The sequence below is a fragment of the Hemitrygon akajei genome, chromosome 31 (assembly GCF_048418815.1).
Source record: "Hemitrygon akajei chromosome 31, sHemAka1.3, whole genome shotgun sequence".
In the NCBI taxonomy this organism is placed as follows: domain Eukaryota; kingdom Metazoa; phylum Chordata; class Chondrichthyes; order Myliobatiformes; family Dasyatidae; genus Hemitrygon; species Hemitrygon akajei.
In genome coordinates this window covers 25692161-25701575 of record NC_133154.1, presented here as the reverse complement: position 1 = coordinate 25701575, position 9415 = coordinate 25692161, and positions in this window count along the sequence as shown.

Sequence of the window (9415 nt, the reverse complement as noted above, 5' to 3'; positions counted from 1 at the left end):
GTCTGTTGCCTTTTCTTCCCAATCTGTAGCAATGAGCTCAAGGATGGAACACAGTAGCCAGGAGCAGTGGTGACCTGTTATAGTTATTGACAAATCCTAAAAAGGATTGCAGCTGTGACATTTCCTTTGGCCTTGGGGCATCCACCATCACTTGAATTTTCTCAGCAATGATCCTGGTGCAATGATGGTGCGACCATATAAAGTGGTGCTTGGTGTAAAGAATTCACACTTGTGTCGTGTTCTGAGTCCATAATCTTCTAATCTTTTTAACACTGTCTTGAGATTTTGGAGAAGATCCTCATCATCCTTACTGGTAACAGTGATGTCATCCAGGTAACACTGAGTGTCTGGTCAACCTTGCAGCACCTGGTCCATAGATTTCTGCCCGAGTGCAGGTGCAGATGCCACTCCAAAAATAACCCTATTATAGCAATAAAGCCCTTCAAGAGTGTTTATGGTGAGAAACACTTTGGACTCTACCGTCTCCATCACTTCGTTGAAGTGTTTCCCTCCAGAAAGATTTGCAAAGATATCCTCTATCCTGGGCAGAGGGTATTGATCTTCTTTCAGTATTGGGTTGATTGTGACCTTAAAGTTGCCACAGGTCCTGTCAGAACAATCCTTCTCGGCTACTGGGATCACTGGCATTGCTCCACAGGCTCCACTCAACCTTGGAAAGAGTTCCTTCAGCCTCTATGTAATGAGGCTCACTGGCTACTTTATCACGGTTGGTATAAGGAACTGGATGGACTTTGTAAAACTTGAGTGTGGCATTTTCATTAACCTTTTTACCCTTGATATGGTTGAGTTCTCCGATGCCATCCTTGAACAATGCTGTGGCATCATCCAGTACCTTTCTTAATCCACTTTCAGTTGACTCTTTTTCATGAGGATGTGGCATGCAAATGGCGTATGGGTCTCCAATGAAGTTGTGTTTGTCTCAGCCACTCATGTCCTCACAATGCTGGCCCTCCTGTTTTTACCGTGCACAAGCCCAATGTGGCTTGTTGATCACTGTATTTCACTGTTGTGAATGTCTTTCCCACAGGAGTTATCTTTTCTCCAGTTGAGGTTCTTAGTTGGATATCTACAGGCTCCAGTTCAGGATCTTTAAAATGCCATTCAAACTCATTTTGCGGAATGACTGAAACAGCTGAGCCAATGTCCAATTCCATTTTAATTAATTTAGCATTCGCTTCTGGTGATGCCATATTGCTTGTCTCTAGTTAATTTTCACGTTGTAAATTTCAAGGCTACCCAGTCCCTGGATCCCTTTCATCATTATCAGACTTCTTCTTTATCAGCAGCGTGCGGATTAGTGCTCTTTTTGAAAGAGCAACTTGACTTCTTGTCTTTCCTGTGCAGTCCATTTACTTTTGTCTGCCTGCCATGCACTTTGTCTGTGTCCTGCTTTGTTGTATTTTCTGCAAGTTTCACCTTTAAACCTGCATTGGTCTGGTGTATGTGAGGCCCCTGACACAAGGGTAACATACTTTGTTCGGCCAGGCAGGCTTCTGTTTCGATGTTGCAATTTTGTTCACACTCACTTTCATTCCTGACTGCAGCCCACATGTTGCCTGCTGTTTCCATTGATACAGCAATTTCAACTGCTCTTTTAAATGTAAGTTGTGTTTCAGTTAGGAGCTGCTTTTGAATGTTTTCCTGTAAAATTCCTCAGATTAGTTGATCTCTCAGTGCATCATTAGGCCCATCACTGGACAATGCTCAGACAATCTCTTAATTCCGACACATACACTGATATGAACTCTCCTTCCTTTTGATTTCGCTTATGAAACCTAATGTGTTCAGCTGTCAACAGTGGCTTCAGATCTAAATGTTCCTACATTACGTTCACGATATCAATGAGTCATTTCAGCTGGTTTGGTTGGAGCAGTCGAACCTCTAAGCAAACTGTATGCCTTTAAACCCAATGCACTCAGCAAAATTGGCACATGTTTCATCAGCTTCAATATACAGCTCAATTCACTCTGTATGCAGCAGCCAGTTATCTCTTGTGCAATCGAATACATCTGTCTTTCCAATGTAGCCAGCTATTTCTGCTCTTTTATTATTTATGATTATTATCACCAGGTATTCACTGTTTATGAACCCATGAATTTGTCCATTTTCTGCCTTTTTTTAAAAAAAACTTGAATCGCTCCTCCTCTTGTGAAGAAAGCTGTGCTTTTTAAAATTCAAACATCTCGCTGCACTTCATCAGGTAGATAGCTGCCTCAAGTTTGTTCAAAAACACGGAGCCTGGAAAATGTGTCTAACTTTTTTTTACTTTAAGTGACGTGCGTGCATATATGACATGGTGGCGTTCTGTGCCCCCAATCTACTCCCATTCACCTAGGGTGGACCGCCATCACCCCGCCAACAGTGCACTACTTCGGTGTAAATATGGCGTAATGCTCCCCCCAGTACACGCTCACAACACAAATATCAAACAATACACCAAAGGTGAGTAAATAATTACAACTTTATAGTGATTTCCTCATGATGGGTTATCTGTGTAGAAACAGATAACCTAAAGGCACCAAATCAATAAGTTTATCAGTTTGTGCACATAGTATTTTAATACATTGGAGCTCACGCCTCCGGTTCCGTCCACAATGTCCTTCCAGGCCTTCGGCCGCCATCCAACCCACCGATTTCCAGTATCCGGCACCCTGGAACCGCTGTCCACTCAGCTCAAGATAGCATAACAATTCTCCATTGGTTAGTTTCCCCCTTATCTGCAGTTATAACCCAAACATTCCAGATACAGAAACCCATCACAGCATTAAGTAACATTACAGAGAAACCATTTCATTATAACAATACAGAGAAGCCATTTTCTTAACCTTAACAGTTAACACCACAGTTAATGGTACTGAGAGCCCTACACATAAAATTATTTAAACAAAGAATGCTTAATCAAGCAATATATTTACAATATTACTCAATATTACTGAAATATTAAATACACAATGGGCACAGATCTCTTGGTAGTAGTAGAAAGAGCTACAAAGTGCCAGAAGTGTTCCCAATAGCCTCACGACAACTTCACAAAGTTCACATGTTCTAGACTGGTGTTCCAGAACACTTTGTCAGTGACAATGTACAACAGTATTTTGCTGAGCAGTTTCAGTCATACCTGAAAATTAAGGGTATAAGACATACTGCATCTGTACCGCACCATCCAGCTATAAGTGGCTTGGGAGAAATTTTCGTCCAGAGTTTAGAGAACGCACTGCGAGCAATGCCCGCAGAATACACGACACTAACACTGAATCAGAAGCTCGCCAATCTCCTCCTTGCATATCGCAATACAGCACACTCCACAATCAACAACTCACTAGCCAAGCTGTTCCTGGGTTGTCCCTTGGACCTCCTCAAGCCCAATCTCAGGAGGAGAATGCAGGACAAACAGCTGAGATGACTTGAGGGCTCCTCAACCAAGGAGGTTTGATGTTTCACTCCTGGGCAAACAGTCCTGGCGAGGGACTACAGAGGTGATCAGAAGTAGGTACTTGGAGAGATTACTCCCTTTCTGAACTATTTTAAAAATCTTTGAATTGTTATTATAATATAGATCTGGGCTATTATTATAAAATACTATATGGTAAAGTATTCTTTTCTTTTTCTTTTGTTTTTCTTTCTCCAACCAGTTTTGACTTGGTAGGGGTATAGATTTTTAAAAATAATATAATTAACCATACTAATGTATTTCATCATTCAAATTATTTTATTTGAAAGATCATCATTATAGATGAATATATAATTAATATATAGGGCATTTTGTGCTATCTTACTCTGATTTATAATAAGTATCCTTATGAACTCTGTATTTGTGTGTATGAAATTCAATAAAAATATTGGAAAAAGAAAAGAAAGGAAAGATTATGGACAGAACTGGACCATTTTCCCACACAGTGGAGATTATGTCTGATGTCATCTGGAGATGACACGTCGGTCAGTTGAAGAGAGCAGAGTGAATTATTGGAGAAGAAGGGTGTCCAGAGCTGTCAGAACTATTTCCCGCAGTCCCAGAGTCAACTGCTACACCGTGGAGGAGGCCTCAGACCTGAGATTGTTTCACAGGCACAAGTCTAATCTACCAAACAGAGTGATTCCCCTTACGTATAAATGATGACTAGAGAGCAATACATTACATAAATTACATTACAACATATTACATCCTGAACGTGGCCAAAACCAGGGAGATGGTGATCGATTTTAGGATGAGGAGGACTGTGACGAGTCCTGTAAACATCCTGGGAGAAGAAGTTACGGTGGTGGAGGAGTACAAATATTTGGGTGTTCACCTTAACAACTGACTTGACTGGAAAACCAACAGCATGGCTGTTTACAAGAAGGGGATGAGCAGATTCTATTTTCTAAGCAAGCTGAGATCCTTCAATGTGCAGACTCATAAAGCTCTGCTATCGCAAAGATAGTTACAGAAAATCTCTCCTACCAAATGCAATAAACATATAACAACAGTTCATCTCTGTGCAACAGGAGAACGCACAATAGCCTCTGATTTATTATTTCATACATTATTGTGGCACATTGCTAAATTATTATTGTGTATATTATTATTCTGTACTTTATTATTAGTTAAGTTTGCACACTGCTATGCGTGTTTGTAGATGTAAACACAAAGTACACTGCAGACGCTGTGGTCAAATCAGGACGTACAAAAAAGCTGGATGAACTCAGCAGGTCGGGCAGCGTCCGTTGAAAGGAGCAGTCAACGTTTCGGGTCGAAACCCTTCATCAGGGTCCTGACGAAGGGTCTCGACCTGAAAAGTTGACTGCTTCTTTCAATGAATGCTGCCCGACCTGCTGAGTTCATCCAGCTTTTTTGTACGTCTTGTCTGTAGGTGTTGCTGCTGTAATGAAAGAATTTCCCACTCGGGACCAATAAAGTACTTCATTATTATTTTGTGTTGAGATGCATTCTGTATTAAGATGGAGTTTTTAGCTAAGCAGAGAGTAGTGTATTTAACACCTCAACAATGTTTGAGTGATATTGTAAATATATTGTTTGATCAAGCATTGTGTGCTTTCGTTGTTCGTTACGGGTTATATGTAAAAGTACGTGAATGGCATTATGCCACCATGTCATATGGGCATGCCTCATGAAAGCAAAACAAATCAGACACGTTGTCCCCATCTCCCCTTTTTTTCTTTCAATTAACTTCTGAAGTTATGAAACATAACAGTATGTCTCTAAAGGCTCTAGTAAATGTTTACAGCTGTACCATGCTCAGCATTCTAACTAGTTGCGTTACCGTCTGGTTTGGAGACGCCGATGCACGGGATCAGAAAACTCCTGCAGAAGGTTGATGGCTGGCCAGCTCCATGTTGGGCACTAGCCTCCCCACCATCGAGGACAACTTCAAAAAGGTGCTGCTCAAAAGGACAACGTCCATCTTAAAGGACCCTTGCCGTTCAGGGCATGTCCTTTTCTTACTAGTAACATTGGGGAGAAGGTACAGGAGCCTGAAGCCACACACTTAACATTTTAGCTTTTTCTCCTCCACCATCAAATTTGTGAACATTGCACGAACACAACCTCATCGTTCTTTCTTTTTGTTTTGCATTCCTTACTTTGTAAATTGGAGTATCTACGTGCTCTTGCACTGAACAGGTGCCACAGAACAACACAATTCATGTCATATAAGCCGGTGATAATTAACCTGACTCCAGTTCTCCTTTGAAACTCGTTGGAAGGGCAGAGAAAACTGTTGTGGGTTGCAGAACTAAAGCTGTAAAATCCACGACCAGGTTAAACACGGAAAATGCTGGAGATGTTCAGTAGATCAGATAACATCTGTGAAGGATCCAGATCAACTCTACTTGCCAAATACAATTACAGTCATGTACTTGGAATTTGCTGTGCTGGTTAGGAGCAGCATGCTACAAAAACAACATTGAAAATAATTTTGAAGAATTATACAAAGGGGTATGAAATAAAATGTGCATAAATACCAGCATGTATTCACAATGTAAACAGCATTGTACAAAGTGGATTTAAGTGTTTAGAGTGCAGTGATGGAGTAAAAGATAGAGGGAGTGGGGAGGGCGAATTAGAATGGCCGATCAGGTTAACTGCCCGAGGATCAGAGGTGGAGTGGGTCAGTAACTTTAAATTCCTGGGTGTCACTGTCTCACAGGACCTGTTGTGGACCCATCAGAGAAATATTATTGTGAAGAAAGCGCGACAGCGCCTCTACTTCCTCGGGAGTCTGCAGAGATTCAGCATGTCGTCAAACACCTTGCCAAACGTCTATCGGTGTGTGGTGGAAAGTGTGCTGACTGGCTGAGTTATGGCCTGGTACAGAAACGCCAATGCCTTTGAGTGGGAAATCCCACAAAAGACAGTGGATTCAGCCCAGAACATCACGGGTAAAACCCTCCCAACCACTGAGCACATCTACATAAAATGTTGCTGTAGAAAAAATCCTCACCAACCAGGCCTTGCTTTTTTCTCACTGCTACCATCAGGTAGAAGGTACAGGTGCCTCAGGACCCACACCACCAGGTTCAAGACCAGTTACTACCCCTCAACCATCTGAACAAAAGGGGATAACTACACTCTCTCAATGACTCTTTTATCTTGTTATTTCGTGCTCGTTATTTATTGCTATTTATTTATTAACAGCATTTGCACAACTTGTTTACAGTTCCACATGTTTACAATTTACAGATCCTGCTTACAGTTACTGTTCTATAGATTTGCCAAGTACGCCTGCAGGAAAAGAATCTCGAGGTTATATGTGATGACATGTATGTACTCTGATAATAAATTTACTTTGAACTTGGGAAGGAAACTTTTAGGACGGTCTGAAGTTTTTTTTTTGTTTTAATAACCCAAAAGCACCCTCTAGAAGGGAACTTTTGGAAAAGGCAGTTTGCAGGGTGGGCAGAGTCTGCAATAATTTTTCTTGCCCATTTCTTTGTCCTGGACCCATACAAGTTCTGCAGTTTTCTCCTGCCCTGACAGATTGCTCTAGTTTTTGTATATTGCGAAAGGACACTGCACCAAACGAGACCGTAATGGCTGATGTGAGGAGATTTGCCATGATGACAGTGTAGAATTGCACTAGTCTCACTTTCAAGGGCTCAACTACATAAACAGTTATTATTTGAATTGAATTGACTTTATTCCAATATAACTCGGAGTCCTGCCATGTGCAGAAGTTCGCTGATGACACGGCCATAGTGGGGTGTGTCAGGAATGGACAGAAGGAAGAGTATAGGAAACTGATACAGGACTTTGTGATATGGTGCAACTCAAACTACCTGCGTCTCAATATCACCAAGACCAAGGAGATGGTGGTGGACTTTAGGAGATCTAGGCCTCATATGGAGCCAGTAATCATTAATGGAGAATGTGTGGAGCAGGTTAAGACCTACAAGTATCTGGGAGTACAGTTAGACGAGAAGCTAGACTGGACTGCCAACACAGATGCCTTGTGCAGGAAGGCACAGAGTCGACTGTACTTCCTTAGAAGGTTGGCGTCATTCAATGTTTGTAGTGAGATGCTGAAGATGTTCTATAGGTCAGTTGTGGAGAGCGCCCTCTTCTTTGTGGTGGCGTGTTGGGGAGGCAGCATTAAGAAGAGGGACGCCTCACGTCTTAATAAGCTGGTAAGGAAGGCGGGCTCTGTCGTGGGCAAAGTACTGGAGAGTATAACATCGGTAGCAGAGCGAAGGGCGCTGAGTAGGCTACGGTCAATTATGGAAAACCCTGAACATCCTCTACATAGTACCATCCAGAGACAGAGAAGCAGTTTCAGCGACAGGTTGCTATCGATGCAATGCTCCTCAGACAGGATGAAGAGATCAATACTCCCCAATGCCATTCGGCTTTACAATTCAACCGCCAGGAGTGAGATATGTTAAAGTGCCGGGGTTAGGACTCAATGTATTTAAGTAAACTACTTAAGAACTTTTTAAAAGCTATTATTAATGCTTTTTGAGAGGGTGATTTTAGATGCATATCATATTTTTACTGAGTTAAGTCTTGTATGTAATTAGTTTTGCTGCAATAAGTGTATGGGACATTGGAAAAAATGTTGAATTTCCCCATGGGGATGAATAAAGTATCTATCTATCTATCTATCTTTATTTCTTACATCCTTCACTTGCATGAGGAGTAAAAGTCTTCACATTATGTCTCTGTCTAAATGTGCAGTTTATAGTAATTTGTAGTAAATACTATGTACAACAGGACAGTTAAAATAGCGTAGAAATACAATTGTGCCAGCATGTTAAGCAGTCTGATGGCCCGGTGGAAGAAGCTGTCCCAGAGCCTGTTGGTCCTGGCTTTTATGCTGTGGTACCGTTTCCCGGATGGTAGCAGCTGGAACAGTTTGTGGTTGGTTGACTAGAGTACCCAATGATCCCTTGGGCCCTTTTTACACACCCGTCGCTGTAAATGTCCTGAATAGTGGGAAGTTCACATCTACAGATGCGCTGGGCTGTCCGCACCGCTCTCTTCAGAGTCCAGCGATTAAGGGAGGTACAGTTCCCATACCAGGCAGTGATGCAGCCAGTCAGGATGCTCTCAACTGTGCCGCTGTAGATTTGGGGACCCAAGCCAAACTTCTTCAACTGTCTGAGGTGAAAGAGGCGTTGTTGTGCTTTCCTCAGTACAGACCAGGTGAGATCCTCAGTGATTATTTGTTTATTTTATTTTTGTATTTGCACAACTTGTCATATTTTGCACATTGGTTGTTTCTCTGTCCCTGATTCTGTTGTGTTCCTTTGTATCAACTGTGAATGCCCACAAGAAAATGACATATCTCACGGCGACGTAGGCTTTTGTACTTCAGTGTGGCTTGGTAGCATAGTGGTCAGCACGTCGCTTTACAAGGCCAATAAACCAGATTTAATTCCTGCCGCAGACTCCAAGGAGTTTCCTAACCCGTACAGCTTCAGAATGTGGGAGGAAACTGGAGCACCTGGAGGAGACCAACCTGGTCTCAGAGAAAATTTAATAAGCGCCTTACAGACAGTGTGTGGGAATTGAACTGGTGGTATAATAGCCCTGAGACAATTAATAACAAATGCCACTATCTAAAAATGTTAACACGAGGAAATCTGCAGATGCTGGAAATTCAAGCAACACACACAAAATGCTGGTGGAACGCAGCTGGCCAGGCAGCATCTATAAGGAGAAGCACTGTCGACGTTTCGGGCCAAGACTGAAAGGAAAGATAGTAAGAGATTTGAAAGTTCAAATCTCTTACTATCTTTCCTTTCAGTTAGTTCTGACGAAGGGTCTCGGCCCGAAACTTTCAAATCTCTTACTATCTTTCCTTTCAGTCTTGGCCCGAAACGTCGACAGTGCTTCTCCCTATAGATGCTGCCTGGCCTGCTGCGTTCCACCAGCATTTTGTGTGTGTTACCTAAAAAT